Source organism: Buceros rhinoceros, unplaced genomic scaffold (assembly GCF_000710305.1).
Source record: "Buceros rhinoceros silvestris isolate BGI_N320 unplaced genomic scaffold, ASM71030v1 scaffold13916, whole genome shotgun sequence".
Taxonomy (NCBI): domain Eukaryota; kingdom Metazoa; phylum Chordata; class Aves; order Bucerotiformes; family Bucerotidae; genus Buceros; species Buceros rhinoceros.
In genome coordinates this window covers 21,858-41,437 of record NW_010415873.1, presented here as the reverse complement: position 1 = coordinate 41,437, position 19,580 = coordinate 21,858, and the positions used below count along the sequence as shown (strand labels likewise).

Below are 19,580 nucleotides of genomic sequence, written 5' to 3'. Positions count from 1 at the left end.
CCCCCGCCCCCCCAACAAACCAAAAAACACCCAGTTCTCCAAGTTTTGGCTTTTGGAGTTTCATCCACAGCACTATACAGTGAGGCAAATCTCAAGGTAGCTGGCACAGTAAGGTCTGAGGACAAGGTGTAGGAAAAAAGTGCTCAGTTCACCTTCCTCAGTATCACAGATCTTCCAGGCTAGAGGAAGAAGAAAGAGGAGAGTACTCATAGAGCTAAATCCTGAGTTCAGGCTACTTGAATGACAACACAGAGCCTTGAAATTTCCTCTCCAGTCCTCCCCAGATACCCATCCTGCACCCTCGCTCCCATTCCTGAGGTTGCATTTAGGGGTTTGAATACTCCTAGAGTCACCACACAGTGAAGCATAAAAACCCCCAGAGTCCAGCAAGCTCAAGTGAGAGCTGGAACCTACCTTCTCATGACTCTCACATACCTTATGATCAGTCTTCCATGGCATGCTGGGGCTCAGCCCTTTATTGCCCAACTCTTTGGGGTTCTTTCCCCAACCCACAGACTTCCCAAGCCCAACACTCCTACAGATTAACTCCTTTCTGGTTGCTTGGATTGAAAGCAAGGGATGTTCAAGAAAAGTCACTGGAAATCACCTGAGCTCTGAGGACAATTACCAGTGCCCAGCCACCTCTGCCTGTCTGCTTTCAAGACTTTGAGCAGAACCATCTACAGCTGCAGAGTCATCATTATCAGCAGAGCTTAGCTCTTTGCTAGAATTAATGATTCAAGCCTGATTAATTACAGGTTTCTTCCCTTTGCCCTAAATGTTAATCCTTTCTTCATCCATGAAATTGCACAGGGGTTTTGTGAGATGACATCTTGCCCGTAATGATGATGTTTCAGCTCAGTGAGGCACCAAAAGTGGGACTAGATCCACGCACACCTCCACCTGTGCCCTCTCCCCAAGAACAGCAGAAACAATGCTTTAACGTCACATCACGTAATTTTCAGGAAGCAGGTATAGGTGCTGGGAAGACAACACAGTCAGGGGATAAAATAATCCCTTGAGACCAGGACAGGCTTTTCAGCTCATTCCTAACTACTCTTGTGATTATTTATGATGCAAAGTGGCTGAAGGGTGTTGCTATGTGGGAACTTTTGTCAGGAGATGCTTTTGAGCTGTTATCACTTTTTTTGCAGAGCCACATTCTGATTCTAGATGCTGCTGAGCTGCAACAGCATGTGGAGGTTGCAGGGAATGTCTCACCTCTCATTTGCAAAATGTGTAACTAAGAAGAAATCTGACAGAGTCACGGTACCTCCCTGGCAGCCCCACATTCCCTCTTGTTTTGTGCTTGGCTCTTCACAATCCCAGAATTTGGGATAATTTCCTCACCAGACAGATTCTGAGCATCAAGCAGATAAAAAAATGCTTCAGTAGCTTCAGGGATTGCTGAGAGTGGGTTTAAGCAGGAAGCGGCATGAATTTTCTGGGGAGATCTTCTGTGTGTGGCTTAAACGCTGGGGAAAAGGGATTAGACTGACGGAGGATGGTCGTAAGGCAGCAGAAAAGAGAGACTTACATCAGAGCTACTGATTTCCATGTCTACATCACCTAGCAACACTCCAATTAAGGATTTAACTTCCGAGAATTTGATTCCCTGGGAATTTTCCCATTAGGTGGCACCACTGGCCTTGTGAGAAGGTTTTCCTCTGCTCTGGCTCCTTCATGCCAGATAGACTTAAATACCAATGCATAGACCCTGTCACCCCAAAAGCTCAGAAAGAATTGAAAGATGAACAGGATTTGTACAGACCCAGAAGTGATGTGGTCTGTCAGTTCTAACTAAATTTGGAGGAAAACTTTTGATGGGACCCAGCTTTTCTTTATATCACAGTATCACAGAATCATCTGGGTGGAAGAGACCTTTAGGATCATCAAGTCCAACCGTTCACCCTGCACTGCCAGCGTACCTAAACCATGTCCATCAGCACCACATCGACACATGTTTTAAACACTTCCAGGGATGGGGACTCCACCACCTCCCTGGGCAGCCTGTTCCAGTGCTTCACAACCCTCTGTGTAAAGAAATTTTTCCTGATGTCTCCTGGTGCAACTTAAATCCTTTTCCTCTCATCCATCTTTGCAATGGGCATAACAGAGATCCTGGAAAACTCCACAGAGTGACTCCATAACCTGCCTTCTCTGGGCAAAAGAGTGTTATGGCATCGTTAAAACTGCATGAAAGCTGCTGAGCTGGTCGCTGGTCCCCGAGCCACACAGAATGCTCCAGGACAGCTCATGCAGACTGCGGCTTTCTAGCAGCTGGTGGACAGCAAAACAAAACACTCATGTGGTGACACCACCACCCTCTCAGTGACCCTCATACCACACAGTGTAGCACACAGTGCATGCACAAGGACAATTTCTAGGGAAAGCTGATGTTTTGGATGAACTTGGTAGTGGAAATATCTTCTCTCGTTACCACTGGGTAGTGCCATTTCTGGCATGGCTTCAGGGAGCAGGGTTCTACCTCACTACGCTGCATGTATGAATTGCTCTAAGAAAGGAGATGTTCAGTTGACAGACTCACATGTTGATAATGTATGAGGTGTCACACAGAGCCCTCCAGAGTTGATATTCAAAGTTTTCTGTTGGTTTGGTTTGGTTTGGCTGAGTTTTGAGGGGAGATTCAACCTGGGAACTCAGCACCTCTGGTTTCATTTTTATGAACTCTGTGTAATGATTAGGTCAGGTTTAGAGATTGGCTTTGTCAGCTTTTAAGAAGTCAGGTGAGATGAATCACACCCAAGAAACCTTTTCCAAACTGCTAGTGTTAGCAGAAAAAAGTCCTGCCAAGCTCGGCAGGTCTTCTCTTGTGGTCTTTGTTACCCATCATACTGATGTCCCCATCTGGCCTTCTAGAGGTTTGTTAATCATCATCAGTGCTGGTAATGCTAAACAGCTCACAACCCTTAAGAGAAGAACAGAACAAAGTTCTTTCAACAGAGTGAGAGGCAGCAATGTTTCAAAATAGACAGTCTTTGAAGAAAAAATAAACCAGGAGCAGGTCAACACTCCAGACGTTAGTAACCCTTCAAAGCAAAGATTTACAAACTAGTAAGCAGTAATAATGGACCCCCCAATAATCTAATACATCATTTGGCTGTGCAATACTTTTTCTCAGATCCTTCAGCATGCACATGAGGAAAAATAAACCAGAACGATTTTTCTGTTCCAGCAAGCTGATCCAAGCTGTATTTGCAGGATTCTTAGTCACTGAGCTCCAGAAACTGCTCCTGTAAGCATCTTCTGAGATAAATATAACCAGACCTGTTCCGAACATACAGTCTTGGTTTGTGGATGATTTTGCGGGGCGGCAGATTGCAAGGTTTCTTCCTCATCCTGTTTCATGGACAACTGGCAAGACTCCTGGGCCAATCCTCAACTACTTTGTTACGGATTCTGAGGTCCAGGTGAAGGTGAGAGAGACAGTCAGTAGAGTAGATAACAAGGGTTGTTCACATCCACTTCAATGCTGAGACCTAATCACTCTTCCATGGGTTTCCCAATCCCTGAACAATATTCTGGGTTCTTGTCATGCCAATGTCTCTACCAGAGACAAAATGTCACAGAGGAATCAGTTTTTTGGCTAGGTTATATGGTGGCCACAATCTTTAGCGATGCCCTGGATTTGTTAGGTGCACATTTTCTCAGCACCACGGAGCTTTTATAAGCTGGATCTGGCATATTTCTAGGTCACACGTAGGAGATAATTTTTAAGTGTAAATGGACAAGAAACAGAAACTCTGTAGCAGTGCTCAGCTGTCCAAAACAGTCCCCACCTCATAAGCACAGAAATGCTGAGACCCTCAGCCATGCATGTGTGATCACCTCCTGTGGTCACGGATAGGATCACCATTGGGATTTAGGGGTGGAATTGGTTTTGCAGAAAGGAAACCCACTCAGAATATGATCCTAATGTCTGGATATTGAAAGATATTCCATAGCCTAGTTTGGGAGCCCTAGATATCAGAAACTGTTATCTAATAAATCTCTGAGAGGAAGTATCTGCTGCTGTCGAGCTGAACATTCAACCCAGATTAAACGTATTTTTGACACCTTTCACTACCATTTTTTTAGCAGACGTGGAAAACTTACTGTGTATATCACATATGTATTTTGGGGAGATGTGAATTTGGAGCTGGTGAAGACAGTAGATTGTGCTGGAAGAGATAGTCCTCTATATGCAGAATAAGTTGGTGGGCTGGGCAAACATCTCCCGCATGACTGCATGAATATGCCTGGCTCCCATACCCTAGCTGGAGAAAGACAGATTGATGAGAAAGGATTAGCTGGGCTCTGTGGATAACTCCAGATCCTTCAGTGAGCTCTGTGAAAAGATATTAGAAATGTCTGTTCTGTGCTAATGCTCTTGGCTGGTCCACATCAAGGTTGCTGCTTAACTCCAGATTTTAACTGTGGTTTATGTTATGGACCTTGGTCTTCAGGCACAGCAAGGAGATCCATGTTCTTATTTCTTACCAGCACACCCAAATATCTCCCTATGGAGAAGGGGTGTAGTACTTTGGATTGTCAGGCCAGCTTGGAAACACAACCAGCACATTCTCTCTGATACTGTTGTTTATTGACGGGGTGCAAACACCTCTGGCTCCAATCAGCTCTGATCTCTCTAACCAGCATAACGTGCCATGGATCCAGGAATAGTTGTGGCATCCCAGATTAGTCTAATCCTGTAGAAAAGAACAGCATTAGTCAACACAACTGGTATCCAAGTCAAAATAACACTAAAAAGAAAGAGGATCTGAGGAATGAGACAAGACAACGTCTTCAACACTGGAAGCACAGAGAGAACAGTCTATGTTTCATTGTCACTTTTACTTTCTTCTCAATCACAGTCATCTCTTGAGGCCTCCATACAACCAATTTGTCTTTCTCTTCACCCTCCATCACCCTCATTACTTCACATTCGGCTTCCTCATTAGTAGTTTTGTATCTGCAGAGACCTATCTCCATCTCCTCGTTTTCTTTGCAATGACGTGTGAGCAGCAGAGCCCTTCCCTAATCTCCATGTAACTACCCTGCCCTTCAGAAACACTTATTTTGTTTCCCTGCTCCACTTCTATACATCCTCCAGAGTTGTATCATTATTAAAGTCATAAACATATACGGAGGCCACATGCGTAGACAAAGATGCTCTGTTGGTTCCTTGGCTGTTGCTTTTGAGCCCAGTCTGTCTGCATCCTGTTTCCTGAAGCAACTTCTTTGACTCATGAGCTGATGCTAGATAAGCTTGTCTGAAAAGGCTGAAAGACAATTATGTTCCAACAGGTTGTGTGAAAATGAGCACCACAACACAGCTGAAGTAGCTCAGCTGGGAGAGCGTTAGACTGAAGATCTAAAGGTCCCTGGTTCAATCCCGGGCTTCAGCAGTGGTTTTCTCTAGTTTTGTGCTCAGTGCTGGGCTTTCCAGTACAAGGCAGACATGGAGCTACTGAAGAGAGTCCAGCAAAGGGCCAGGAAGATGGTGAAGGGGATCTGGAACATCTCTTCTATGAGGAGAGGATGAGAGACCTGGGACGGGTTGCCCTGAAAGATTGTGGAGTGTCTAGTCACAGAAATATTCAAAAGCCACCGTTGTGATCTTGGGCAACTGTCTCTAGATGTCCCTGCTAAAGCTGGGGCAGATGACCTGCAGGGGTCTCTTCCAAGCATTCCACGTGTAGAGGACAAAGACAAAAGTTTTTACCTGGAGAAGGGAAGAACAAAGCTAATGTCATCCTTATGTATTTTCATTAGTGTCCACCTGGCCAATCAACACAACCATCCAGGCTGACCAACCAGCCAATAAACAGCTGTGATTAAGATTAGGATGTCGGAAGAAACACAACAACGTATAAATAAAAGCAGGTTTTTACATTCCTACCCTTATAGAAGTGTTTATTGAGCTCAACTGTCTTCTTTTCCAGAAAAGCTAATACCTCTATGGACAAAGACTGGTTCAAAATTATCACATCACCTGCTCCGAAATCCTAGTGTCTGTCATCTGTTGCAAGATCCAGAACACTACGTCACGCTCAGAGCCCCCAAATAAACTTCCGTTCTCATTTAAGACACCATCTGTGTCCCATTTCTGCAGTGCTTGGCAGAGATCGCTTCCCTTCTATGGTATGTTTGTTCCCCTTGCTGAGCTGCAGCTTTCTTTGGAGGTGGGAAAGTCAGCAGGAGGAATGGATGCTAGCGGTGTGCAGATGGAGATCACTTTGCTGTGGCAGTGGCCTGGGGTAGCAGGATGCTCTTGATGTTCATCGTTGATCAGATGGTCCTTGAGAGAGGCCCCACAGTCGCACCAAAGAGCCAAAACGAATACTAGGTCATATTTATCTATGAGAAAGGGAAGAGACTTGGCTGGGTGTTGGATGTTAATGAGGGCAGGAGCAGCGAGGTGAGGAAGAGCCAAGATGGGGACATCATAGACAGGTCTAAATGCAGTGAAACACGCAATTGCTCTGGGTCCTTTAACCAGGTGATCAATAGAGTTCATGGTCTTCTTATTATGCAATTAAATTAAGCTTTATTGCATAATTCAGACAGCTGCAACCCACAACAAAGAGTAAACAGCCTTAGCTTATGCTCTCCATCAAACCAGCTGAGTGATCTGTGCAAACTGCATCCCTATGCCTCAGTTTCCCTAGCTGTAACAGTGACACCTGCCTTTCCTACCCTTCCCCACGTGTGGTGAGAGTTAACTTGCAGGTGAAAGTACTCTGTGTTCTCAGCTTGTTTTCATGTGTTATCCCAGCACGTGTCCCCACGGATGATGCTGTATTACTCACACACCTCTCAAGTCCTCTTTTTCTCTAATTCCTTTTATTCGCAAGAACTACAAACAGTCATGTTATCCAGGAAAACACAGCCTTCACAAGGCTGGCATCCGCGTCACCAAGCTGTACTCAGGAGACTGTTCCTAGGAACTCCTATTACTTTCAGGTGAATTTACCTCAAACTTAATCGGAAATGGGAGGGGGGAGGAATAAGAAAGCCCAGGACAGCTTGTCTCAGGAGAAAGATGAGGTAAATAATGAGGAAACAGCTTAGGAAAGACTGCGGATGATTTGAGACTACAGAAATCTGTGTCACCATTGATACAGACCATTTTAAACAGCCAGGAAGGACTTTGGGATTCATCTAGAAAGGAAGAATCTATCACACAACTGGAGATGAGAGAAACTTGGAATACTTTTCTTATCAATGCAAAGGTTGGTAGAGATTGAGTGTTGTCTGTGTGTAGCTGGAGGAGATAAACACCAAGATGAAGAACGTGTGGTTGAGCCAGAAGGCAACATTATAAGGAATGGTTTTAAACTACTTACGGATGGGTGCAAGCTCTAAATTCAAAGGCTTCTATCAGTTGGAATAGAGCAGCTCTCTGCAAACTCTTTTCTGTCCTTCAAGAAGGGCAACAGCTGCTGGGAAAGTCTTGTAGCGGGTCTTCTAGGAAAGGAGTTTTACCCCCTGTGGCAGCTGGGAACAACCTCTCCATCCCTAATTTTAATTTTGCTGCCAAACCATCTCTGTGGCCACAGTGGCTGGTCACATTGAGGATACTCAGGTTTCATTAGATATGACAAAGTGGATTCTCCATTCTCCTTCCCCCTTTTTTAAAATTAATTTTTTTTAAGAAAATATGAGAACTTGTATAAGACACAAAACCCCGTGGAAACACCTAAGTTTTAGCCTCCTTTTGGAGCTGTTGGATTCCTCTTTTGACATTGTAGCCCAAACTTCTCCTTGGACACCCTTTGCTTGCCTTAAAGCATCCAACAATACCAGCTTCCATAAACGAATTAATGTCACGTGAAAACTGCCATGTCATCAACCCTTCTTGGCAAAGATGAAAGATCTGGAGAACAATAGCAAGTGCAGAGGATGTGGGAAGGTAGGACCAGCATGGAATGTTATTGTCTATAAATTTTTAGTCTTAGAAGAGGTTGTCATGCTTGACTCTTGCAGGTATCAGCTCATGACCATGGTAGACAGCGACATGGGATGGAAGTGTGGGTCTTCATCCCTACATAATAGTATAATTCTGGCTAAAACCAGCTGTCAGGAGGGAGTCAGATCCCATGAGGAAGTGGAACAGAGAATGAGATAGCTCTGACCTTGCTCTTTGCATCCAGCTGCTTATTTCTAGGAAAGGCAAAGTGAGAAACAGCATTCAGTCATGTTATTCGCTAGGGACGAGCTCTTTTTTGTGATCTTATTCTCCATCCATTTCGGCTTCCCAGTTGGTAAGAGACAACTTTGACTCCACAGGAGTAGAGTGGATGGCGATAGACCCATCAAACCAGTCAATCAGCAAAGCGCGGTTTGGGATAACCTCTGATATAGGGAGCTATGAAACAACCTTTCCTTTAGTTATCCCAGATGCCAAAACTAGAGACATCCTCAGCTGCCAGTTGCCTTGGTGCTACCAAGTTCAATAACCCTGATGCATCTGTACATGAGGATTTTGTACCAAACAGTTAAAACTCTTTCTTGATAATTTTGGTTCTGCTGCCCTTTCTCATTTTGGAAAGAGATGAGGCCATAACCTGGAAGCAGCAACAAAATAGACATAACCCCAAACAAATCCCCAACAAGTGGAATTGATTTAAAACCCTCTTTCTTCCCTTCCTGTATTCACACAGAGACACACTCAAATCCCAGTTATATGTGTGGTCACTGGTCAGGTTGTGTGTGTGTGCAGCTGGCCTGCTCTCAGACTGGCCTGTGGAAAGTTTCATTAAAAGCAGTAAGTTTCACGAAAAGACATGGCAAAGAGGGAAAAGAGATCAATAATCTCATTTTTCAGCTTTTCTTCAACTGACCTCTACCCTTTCCCAACTGTTCTTCTCCTGTGCCCCATAACAATAAAATGGGCTGGCAAAGGTGGCTGCCATAGGGGACGTGGACAGGGAAGGGAGCCGTGGCTCCCAGGAGTGACAGCAGAAACCCTCGAGCAGGGAATAAGAATAACTAGTAACACATTTCCAGAGCGCTGCCTTGCTGGCTGTCTGTGCCTCCCGCCCCCGCAGCTCGGCTGGCCGCCTGGCTCCAGGCTGCGTCCACCCACCTGCGAGAGCGAGCCAGGCTGAGCAGCAGCGAGGCAGAAGTTCACCTGGAGGGGAACGCCAGCTCTCCCTGGGGGTGGCGACAGGAGGAGGGGGGATCCTGTGAAATACCGCGGCATTTTGAGAGGGGCTTTCTGGATTGAACCTGATCTGGGAGTTGCAAGATGGGAGGAGAAGGGGGCAAGGGAGGTTTGAAGAGTTGTTTTACCATCTTTACTGATGTGGTGCAGAGGGGAACAGATCATCCAGAAAGTTCAGCTCGTTTAGATTAATGAATCTATTGCATATTCCTCAGGAAATCTCTCTACCTCTTTGCAGACTTGATTTGGTTGGTTACAGAGTGTGAGACCGTCCTTTAACTACTTACCTAAACAGCTGCCAGCCCTGGAACAGGACAGACCCCCCTCAGCACTGCCAGAGGGTTAATGCTGCAGGTGGCTACAGGCAGATTTGCAGGTGTTGAGAGGACTGTGGTGTTTTGCCTCCTTCTCCTGACATATCCTGTCTCATTTTTTGTGCCTTGTTTATGTTCAGTCTCCTGGACAACGTGGGCCCACTGGGGAAGTCATGACTCGCTTCCCACACCACCACTCACAGCTGAGGCTCCCTGGCACCTGATTCCCACCTGTGTGGCTTGGATTCCTCATCAGCATGTGCAAAAGCTGGTAAATCATGTTTCTAGAGGTATGGTCTGTTGGTGCCAGGTCCTGCTCCTCTGGAAAGGCATCTTTGGGAAGGTCCTAGTGTGCAGCTCCAGTCTCCAGCAGTCTTGCCGTGCTGTGTCACTGTGTTTCCCCTGTCGCGCACCAACGCAGGAACCTTTAAAGGGCTGGCAAGAAAAAGATTTTCTATATTTCCACTTCTTAGACAGCCACAACTGAGAAGACTTCAGAAAAAGGAAACTCTCTTTTCTTGGTGGGTGACCACAGGCTGTCCATGAAATTGGTAATGACTTGATCCTGAGCTAGAAGCAAATGGTCTCTGCCGTGTTGCAGGCTCTATGGATGGTGCTGGCCAGGATCGAGACAGCTGAAAGCCTGGGTTTAAAATCTCACCTTCTGGAGTACTTTCAGTTCCAGAGAGCTATCAGACACTCAGGATTTATATTTCCTAGATGCCAAGTGCCTTCCCCAAGGGTTGTGCAGGCGCAGTTATGCAAAGCTGACAAGCCAAGCACTCAAGACACATGACATGCAGTCTGTAATGACCCAAGGTCTTTTCATGGAACTGTAAAACGGTTTGGGTTGGAAAGAACCTTACAGACCATCTTGTTCACCTTGTGTTCCCTGAGCACATGACGGGGCCAAGATTGTGTGCAGGTGTCTCACATTTGCTCCAGGAGTTTCAGGCAGCTGAGAGGTACCAATCTATTTAGTGGGGAAAGCTGACTGAAACCCTGAGCTAACGGGTCTTCCCCCAGAAGCGCTGAAATTGCAAAGGAGCTGACTTCAATCTCTAGTGTGTATATTAAGAGACTGGAAGAGAAAAAAAACCCCAAGGAGCTCTTAACTTGGAGACTTCAGTTAAATGTTTAAAGCTAGAGGGGATGACCTTATGGCCTAAAAATCCCCAGGTAAGGAAGAAACCAAAAGCATCCTCAGCGGCTTTGCCTTCCAGTCCTGGCTTTATTGACATAGGCTTTTTTCTTCTACCATTATTGCCTCCACCATTTGAGAGCTTGCATGGCAAATCTGTAGCCAAGCTGAAGTCTGAGCTCTGCTTTTCCAAGCTTTCAGGTTGGCACTGTAGCTGCAAAACTGGCTTCCCTCAAGCAACAGGCACATCTGTGGCCACCCATCAAGATCTTTAATGGGGTGGCTTTAAAATCAGCAAGCAACTGTACTGCCTTTCACTCAGACCGAGTAAAGAAAAGCTGCCGCCGTTCTCTATGCTAATTTTATGGTTTTCAGTAGCCCATTTCATTTCTCCTCCTCCTCCATATACTTCTCTCTCTCTCTCCCTCTCTCTCGCTGCTCCTGTGGAGGTGCCAAAGCCTCCTCCATTAATTTGTGACAACTTCTGCTTGAAAACTAGAGCAGAGAATCACCCACATAACCAGGCTGGCATGAAAATATCGGAGGCAGAAACACTGACTCAAAAAATGACTCGAGGAGTTTCCCCTTGTCAGGGTGAAAGAAATGGGAGCATGAAAGAGACTCCACCAAGATTCCTGGGGGATGAGAGACCTGTCCAGCATCTTCTGACCATGGCCTAACTAACTTGTTAGTTAGGAAGTATTTGTTTCTACTGTCCGTTCATTTTTAATTTTATTCTTTGCTGCTCTCCTGGGACTTGGAGTGTTCCCAGATCTGCATTTTTTTTTTTTCCTTCCATGAAGAAATGCAGCAGGGCAGGCTTTCTTCCAGACATTTCCAAGTGCTTATAATGAGGGATTATAAGACATAGCTAAATTTCCGCAGCCTGAAGCAAGAGACATTTCCAACCCATGTGGCACAAGTCAAGAAGCTTAAAAAGATGATCTAAGTGTAGTTTAAAGCCTTACAAACTACCTAGCAGTTAAAATCACTCCTGGATTCTCATACTTTTTGCATTAACCATGTCCCTGAATTTGCAGAGCTTTGCCGAGGATATTTTCTGCACTGCAGATGCTTGTTGGGAACCAAACTGAAGTCCACCCACCCTTCTGCATGGACTCCTAAACCCTCCCCAATCTGTCACCCCCTGGGTGCTCCCAAGGGCTGACAGAAGAGTATTCACTCTTGCTCCAGACTGAATCCCACCCTGGTCAGGGTAATTAAAATCTCCGTATCTCACAAGCAACAGCAGGAGCTCCACAGTCCTCTTTGTCTGGGCTTTTTGGAACACAATTTGCATATTTAAATAGCCTACTTCCGCTCGTAATGAGCAGTGCTTCATGTTCTTTCCTTTTCCTCCACTTGCACCCTGAAGTCACGAATAAAATTAGGCTTCACTAATCGAACCAAAAATAAAGGAAAGCCCATTGCCCCAAAAGGTAACAGCCCGAATGCTTAACAGCCCAAATAATGATCTCAGTTGCAATTAATTAACCAGCCATAGATACTATATCCAAGAGCCTTCAAGGGTATTTTGACTGTCTATTTAGTTTAGTACCTCTGAGGAACTGAGCTGAGGATCCAAAAAGTATTTTGTTATTTTCCAGTTTTAGAGTTTGGTGTTAAAAGCAGGTCCTGGACAGCTGCTGTATCTGGAAGAGGAATTTTTGTCTTTTTCAGCTTTTAGGGTGGTTTGGGGTTTTTTGTTTCTTTGGTTGGTTTTTCATTGGTTTTGTGGGGTTTTGGGGCATTATACAAAAACAACCCCTGTTTTAGGACACTGTTTAGACAGTGAGAAGAAATCCTAACTCAGAATTTTCCAAGGGTTTGTTGGATGACCTGAATGGAACAAGTGCCCTGGTCCTCATATCTGCCTTCATGACTTACAACACTGTGCAAGTCGTTTGCAACATCATGTTCACCAGGTAAACTAGGACGCTGTGCCTTCCAAAATCGGAGCAGCTCTCACTGCACAAGGAAGCAGGGTGGGATTTACGGCTCTAAGCTCAGTTTTTGGAAAAGCTAACTGTTAGTTGGGCTCTCAGGAACAGCTGGATTCCCCTACAGATGGCCAAGGGTTGACTCCTAGGTTATAGGCTGCTGCCTGAGGCTCTTTGGGGCTGAACTTCACTTCAGCTTTAAGTATTTAATGCAATAAAGACCTTGGTTACCCTAAGTTACTCTCTGAAGTCAAGGGGGAGAGTCAGTGCCTTACATCATGATTCAGATTTCAGCTGCTGAGATATTAGAGACCAACATCAGAAGTTCAGATGGGCTGAGAAAGGGCAGGGCTGAAAATGCACAAACCTAACCTGCTGTCAGAAGGTCTGGACAGCAGCTCCTGTGGTCCTACTGATGCAAGGATCATAGGATGAATCTCTTAATGTGAGCATGGGTAGTCTTCATCACGGTCTGAACTCCCTACAGGTTCACAAAATCTTGTGTTACCTTTATGACTGCACACAAGCTGTCTGTTCACAGCACAGTGCTGCTGCACCTCCAAGAGCTCTGCACTGCAGCACAAACCAAGCCTTAATGTCTTTATGCCTGGAGTAGTAATCGCAGGATTATTGCTCCCATGACATGCAGATAATAATCCTTTATTTTCCCCAACTTGTAGCTGCCACGTAATTTAGAAAATTAATCTTTAGGGCTGGCAATGTCTTTATTGGCTGTGTATGCTGCCTGCCTCAATCAACATCACGGCTAGCTCTCCATGTCAGCTCTCAGAGCACTTTTCAAAGTGACTCTGAAGTACTTGGCCCCATTTTCTGATGGGTGAAACCGGGGCATGAATAGAAGAGGTGCCTTCTCAAGCCAGCCATTGGCAGAGCAAGGGACAAAGCCCAATTAGTTTTAATACTAGACTAGGTTTGTGCAACCTGCTCTAGTAGAAGGTGCCCCTGCCCATGGTGGGGGGTTGGAACTAGTGATCTTTAAGATCTCTTCCAACACAAACCTTTCTATGATTCTATGAAAAATAAAGTAATAGCTGAAGCTCTCCCTGTGAATGCAAACTGCCACCAAAACGATCAGTGAAAGAGAGCGAGCGATGCTGGGAACATGCACGTCTCACCCCATGATCTGTTCATCAGAGCAGCAATAATAACACTGCGGCAGTGATTCACAGCAACTGCAAAACAGGAGTCAGGGGTCTTCTGTCTGACCCCATAAAACACAACCTGCATATGCAGGAACCTCTGCTGTGTTCTGCATTCTATAGTTTCAGGGGGAACTCTCCCAGGCTTATTAACAGCCCCAGTCAGGTGCTAACAGTGACCACACACCTTGCAGGGCTTTTTTCCTGTTCATCTCTTTTTTTGGTTGTTTTGTCTCTGGTGGTTTGTTTTTTGTTTTTTTTGTTTTTTGTTTTTTTCTGGAAGAAAGGGTTTTAAGGTCCTGATGAGTATTTCCCATATACTTCACTGGCTGATCTCTCAGCGCAGGTTCCTGCATCTCAGCAGCAGTGAGGTAGTGAGATACAGCTCCGGTGCTGTCTGATCAAGGAGGATGCGTGCAGACCAATCCGCGTGCTTGGTGGAAAGGTGGAGAGAGGTGTCATGGGGATCGGGGAGAAGGGCAACAGCAGCAAATGGGGACTGAAGGCATTAAGAGAAAGAGGCAGAAATCACTAGAAAAAGCAGAAAGTCAGAGCTGAAGGGTACCAGCAGAGCTGTGAGTGTTTGTGGGGAAGAGCTGTGGGCTGGAGCAGGGGCTTAGGAAAAATGGTTATCAGGACTCAGCATGCTGTGATTGATCAATGTGGGGGCCCCGGTGCCAAAGGGACCTGAACGGCGGTGAGAGGAGGGAGCTGAGTGTGTGTGGGCTGGATGAAGGTGCTGGCAGGGCAGCCGCCCCCGAGCTGCCTGCCACCCACCACCATTATTCATCCTGCACCTTCCCTCACCACCTCCCAGCAAGAAAACACCACTGAGCACCAGCTGCTTTTAACCCTTCTTAGAGCCAAACACAGGGCAAGTTGGCCACTTTTGGTGCTAAGGCTTGCGTCAAAGTGGTTTCAGCCAGGAGGAGACCAGGTTGTTGGGATAAGGAGCAAAATAAGCTGCTCTCATCACTTCTGGCAGCACTGCATTATGGTCTCCGGGGATTTCTTTATATCCTGCAGTGTAAATATGAGTAAATATCCTGACTGTAAATGATGGTCACCGTCAGTGGGAACCTTTCCTTTGCCTTGCCACAGCTGTAATCAGGCTCCGAAGGAATTTGATTGCAGCTACCTCCTTGTGCCAGACTGCAGCAGTGTTAGCGGTGAGCTGTCACCGGCACCTCCAAGAGAACGATGGTGCCAGCTCAGACTGCACATCCTCCAATCCCGAACCCACTGAAGCGTAAGTCCAGGGCAAACACACATGATAGCCCCCCCACCCTCCAAATCTCTCCCACCCCTAAAAATCTCTCTCATCATTTGACTGGATTTCCTCAGCTGGTTGTGGTTTATCTGTTCAGCAACCCATAATAAATCTCTACTCCAAATGCTTATTTTCATCATTGCAGGCCCTTCGAGATTGCCTGAGATAAGGGTGCTGGTGGCCCACCAAGGAGACAGGTGATGGGAAACACCAAGTCCTCTGCTGGGAGAGTTATCATGCCAAATACAAGTACAACTGGTCTGTCCTGCTCGATGGAACTAAGGCCATCTGGTAGGGCACATCCGTCATGGTGCTAAAACCCTTTCCCTCTGCTGCCTCTGAAGAAATATATCCATTATGTCCAAACCACCTTTTGGGAATGGTTTCTGCCCCTTGAGCTGTGTCTGGACATTTCCTGGCAGGGCAGGAGTTGGCATATTTAAGCGGTGTGGGCAGGCACTGAGCAGGGCTCAAGCACAAGCACTGGCCTTGTTTAGATCTCCAGCACGCTTGTTAAACAAGGAGTCTAGCACCAGGTCAAAATACTCCTTAGCCGGACTGCCTGAACATTAAGCCTGTGTCATCCCACTGCTCTCTGACTCATGCCCTGTGTGTCATGTATCTGATTTGCCTCTGTCCTTAGGGCCCCAGGCTGCATTGTTGCAGTGTGGTAGATGAGGTCAGAGCAGTTCAGCAGAGCCATGGTGTGTAAGCAGTTCTTAAATCTGGGAGCAGTGCCTGGTATGCACATACACAACTACACGAGGTCTGTTTTCATACAAAATGAGGCTCCAAATACATACCAAATTTGATATAACTTAATCCTGCACATGGACTATGCAGGGAGCTCTGACCTACCCTCATCCAGTTTGGCGACCAAGAAGCTTGTTCTCTACTCTGCTGCAGCCATAAACAGTAGGAGTGAAAGGTCAAAGGGAAGGTATTTTTTACTTGGTGCATCCTTGAGCCAGAGGATCCTACCTGAGCATGTCACATCTGCAAAAGGCAGTCATGGGAGAGTGGCTGTTGTATTTTCTGAGCTATGCAGGAGGGTAATGCATGTTCTGGCCCTTCCTGCTAGTGGATGGGGGCTGTTGATAGAGGCATTTGCCCAGCAAGACCCATGGTATCTCTTCAAGGCTTAAGCACGTCATGATGTCACTGACTTACAAGTCCAAGTCCTTATTTACATTCTGGTCAGGGGAGTCATCTCCTGGAAGTGCTGCAGGATCTGATAGGGCTACATCCAGAGATTAAAGAGCACCACCAGAATGAAAGGAAGAAAGAAAAGGTCTCTGCTGTATTATGGAGGAGATTCTGGATGAGTATTGGGGTTGATCTTTGAGAAATCAATAGTCAAAGGCTCACTGCTTTTTTTTTTTTTCTCTGCTGTTTGCCCGAAGGACTCCACATATCAAGAATTAGTCAGGGAGGGACAGAGAACAAAACACAAAATACGGTTACTCACTTGTAGCACTCTTTGAGGGGCCCACACATTGAATGCTATCATTTTGTAAAGGTCAGTGTAAGAGTCGAAAAGGTTCAGAAAAGGGTAGAAAGCTTTATCTGATACCTGGAGGTGTTTCCCTATAAGCAACTGGTGGACACGCTGGAACTCTTCAGCCTGGAAAAAGACCAATTCTGGGGAAAGGAGTTGATTCTGGTTAACTCTTTTCAATAGGGTATTTTTTCTTTTCCGAAATCACAGTTTTCATTTCCTGTACAGGCTCATACACCAGTGGGTCAACATTACTACCTCTTTACAGGGCAGGCCATGACATAGGATTAGAAACAGGCAGTTGAAGGAACAAAAAAACCCCCACCTTTATATCATTATTTTTGCTGAAGCCCTTCAATTATAAAATTATGTCCCTGTTTCATAAACTCAGAATGGTGGAGGTTGGAAGGGACCTCTGGAGGTCACTTGTTCCAACCCCCTGCTCAAGCAGGGCCACCTACAGCCAGTTGCCCAGCGCTGGTGTCCAGACAACATTTGAACATACACAAGGATGAAGTTTTCACCTCTCTGGGCAAACTGTGCCGGTGCTCAGCCACTTGCACAGTAAAATGTATTTCCTGATGTTCAGAGGTGTGGATTTTGTGCCCATTGCCTCATATCTTGTCACTGAGGACCACTGAAAAGAGCCTGGCTCTATCCTCTTCACACCCTCCCTTCACATATTCATATACATTGAATACCCTTGACACTTTTTTACTCCAGGCTGAACCACTCTCTCATCCTCTCCTCATAGAAGAGACGTTCCAGATCCCCTTCACCATCTTCCTGGCCCTTTGCTGGACTCTCTTCAGTAGCTCCATGTCTGCCTTGTACTGGAAAGCCCAGCACTGAGCACAAAACTAGAGAAAACCACTGCTGAAGCCCGGGATTGAACCAGGGACCTTTAGATCTTCAGTCTAACACTCTCCCAGCTGAGCTACTTCAGCTGTGTTGTGGTGCTCATTTTCACACAACCTGTTGGAATATAACTATCTTTCAGACCTTACTGATCACACTGGCTCGGTGGATACTTCAGTCTTGTCCTGTCACTGAGCACTTCTGAGAAAAGCCTGACTCCATCTTCTTTACATCCTCCCTTCAGATATTTGCACACACATGAGCTGGCTCCGACCCTTCTCTTCTCCGGGTTTTCCATGGGATGTTGTACATAGCTGAACTACACAGGGTTTCAGAAACAATGCAGGAAGTGTTACTCATAGGTTGTCCTAAACCCTTTATTATTCCCCAGTTTGAGAAGTCTTTGATCTACAGATTGCCAGGAGCAGGAAGAGTACAGCAGAAAGATTCTTGTGTGATTTTCTTCTTCTTGCTTCCCTAAGTTCAGTACTGTCCCAGTCTCCTTTCTTAGGCTGCTGTGCAGAAGCAGTGCCCTTACAAATAAAGCAGCCAGGGACTAATGAAACCCAAGGAAGGAAAACCACTAAGACCTTTGGGATTGGGCTGGAGTTTGACTTGCCTATTGTCCTGCAGACAATTGAACCATGCTTTTCATCTCAAATACAATCCCACCACAAGAACTCCATTCAGGTGGCTTAAATATACACTTTCAGTAGTATCTGTGACACCTTAGGCTATCCCAGTTGTCCCACAGCTCCTGCTTCAGAGGACTGTAGATTTTCTTCATGACCCATCTCTCATCTTTTAGCCCTTGGCGGATGGCTCGAACACTCTTGTGTCTTGGCACCTAGGAACATAAAATATGTCCTCACAGGTCAGATTAATGGTCCATCTAGTTTAGTTTCATCACTGAAAATGGCACAGGGAGATGCTCCGTAGGACATCACATGAGCACGTCTGCAGTCCATTCCCCTTGATCCATATTCGAGAAGCTGGAAGGAACATCTCCACCTGGTGGTTCAGCATCTGTCTCTGGATCTGTCACCAATGATTTTGTTTATATCACCAACCTATGCTCAATCTCCTGGCCCAAACATCAATGATCAGAGACCAATAAGGTTAACAATTAGCAAAGATCTTCAAACAAGAATAGCTGTGGTGGATAAATACGTGATAGGAATAATTCTTACAGCTACATTTTCACTGGTAAATCTTCTCCATGCAGGTTTTTTCAGCAGCTGGTCTAAGCTGTCACTCCATAGAGCCCACGTCATCCATGCCCTGTTGGCTCTAAGTGCATGGGTGTCAAGGAGCCATCTGCAGGTTTCTCCCTAGGAAAGGAAGACCTGCCAGATCAGCTTGTGTGGAAACCTGGCTCACCCATGACTTAGCTCTACCCTTCCAGATGTCCCATTTTTGCCTCACCAGCTTTCTCCTTGTCAAGAAAAGTGACTGCGGAAACCAAAGCAGTTCTGTTTCTCATCAGCTTTCCTCAGACAGGAAGAAATGATCCCAATATGGGAACCGTGGTATTTGACAACCCACTCTGCTGTGCTGGAAATACTCAAGCTTCAGCTGGGTACAGAAGTCCTACTGAAAGATGTGCTATGCTACCACTTTGCAAATGCTAACAGTGCTGGTGGAAACGATGAAGTGAAGGATCTGCTAAGGATCCAGCCTTGAAGGAAGTGCTACATTGCAGATAAATTAGAAATTTGAGAAGCTGACTTGCTGGGAAGTTGGCTTATTCAAATGGCGAAACATTATAACTTAAAGTCTGAGCAAAGACATCAGAAGGAAGACTTGTGTTGCCAATTAGGCATGTCAGAGGGAAAAAGTTAGAAGCTTAGGCTTTCCTTCATTGTAAAGAAATAAATTAAACCTGTCTTTCTCACTTATTTCAGATCTAGGGGCTGTAGCTCCATAGGCAGCTCTGCTAAGGGGAGTGAATGCAGTGGAAGGAAGCGTGGAGTCATTCTGTTCTTGTGACACTCACTTCCCTCAGCAAGATTGTCCCTGTTCCCACCTCTGTCCCCACTTTGTCCCTTCATGCCTGTCCTGGTTTGAAACTTTCTAACAGGTAGCCTTGTACTTCATCTTTGATTTTCTTCTGGTGTTTTCCTCAGGTCACCTGTGTATGCTTTACACCAGGATGCAGGACAAGTCCATAAGCAAGTGCCAAGATTGGAACAAAGAAAAGGAAGTCTCTTCACATAGTATCTGATTATGT

At 45.8% G+C, this 19,580-nt stretch overlaps 2 non-coding genes across 2 annotated transcripts; one reads left to right on the top strand and one right to left on the bottom strand.

Annotated features, from left to right (window-relative positions):
- The first annotated feature begins 5,335 nt into the window (after positions 1-5,335).
- On the top strand, positions 5,336-5,408 carry TRNAF-GAA. Its single transcript has one exon. It is a non-coding gene; the product is annotated as a tRNA-Phe (tRNA).
- Positions 5,409-17,366: 11,958 nt separating this feature from the next.
- On the bottom strand, positions 17,367-17,439 carry TRNAF-GAA. The gene has a single exon. It is a non-coding gene; the product is annotated as a tRNA-Phe (tRNA).
- Between the last annotated feature and the right edge of the window lie 2,141 nt (positions 17,440-19,580).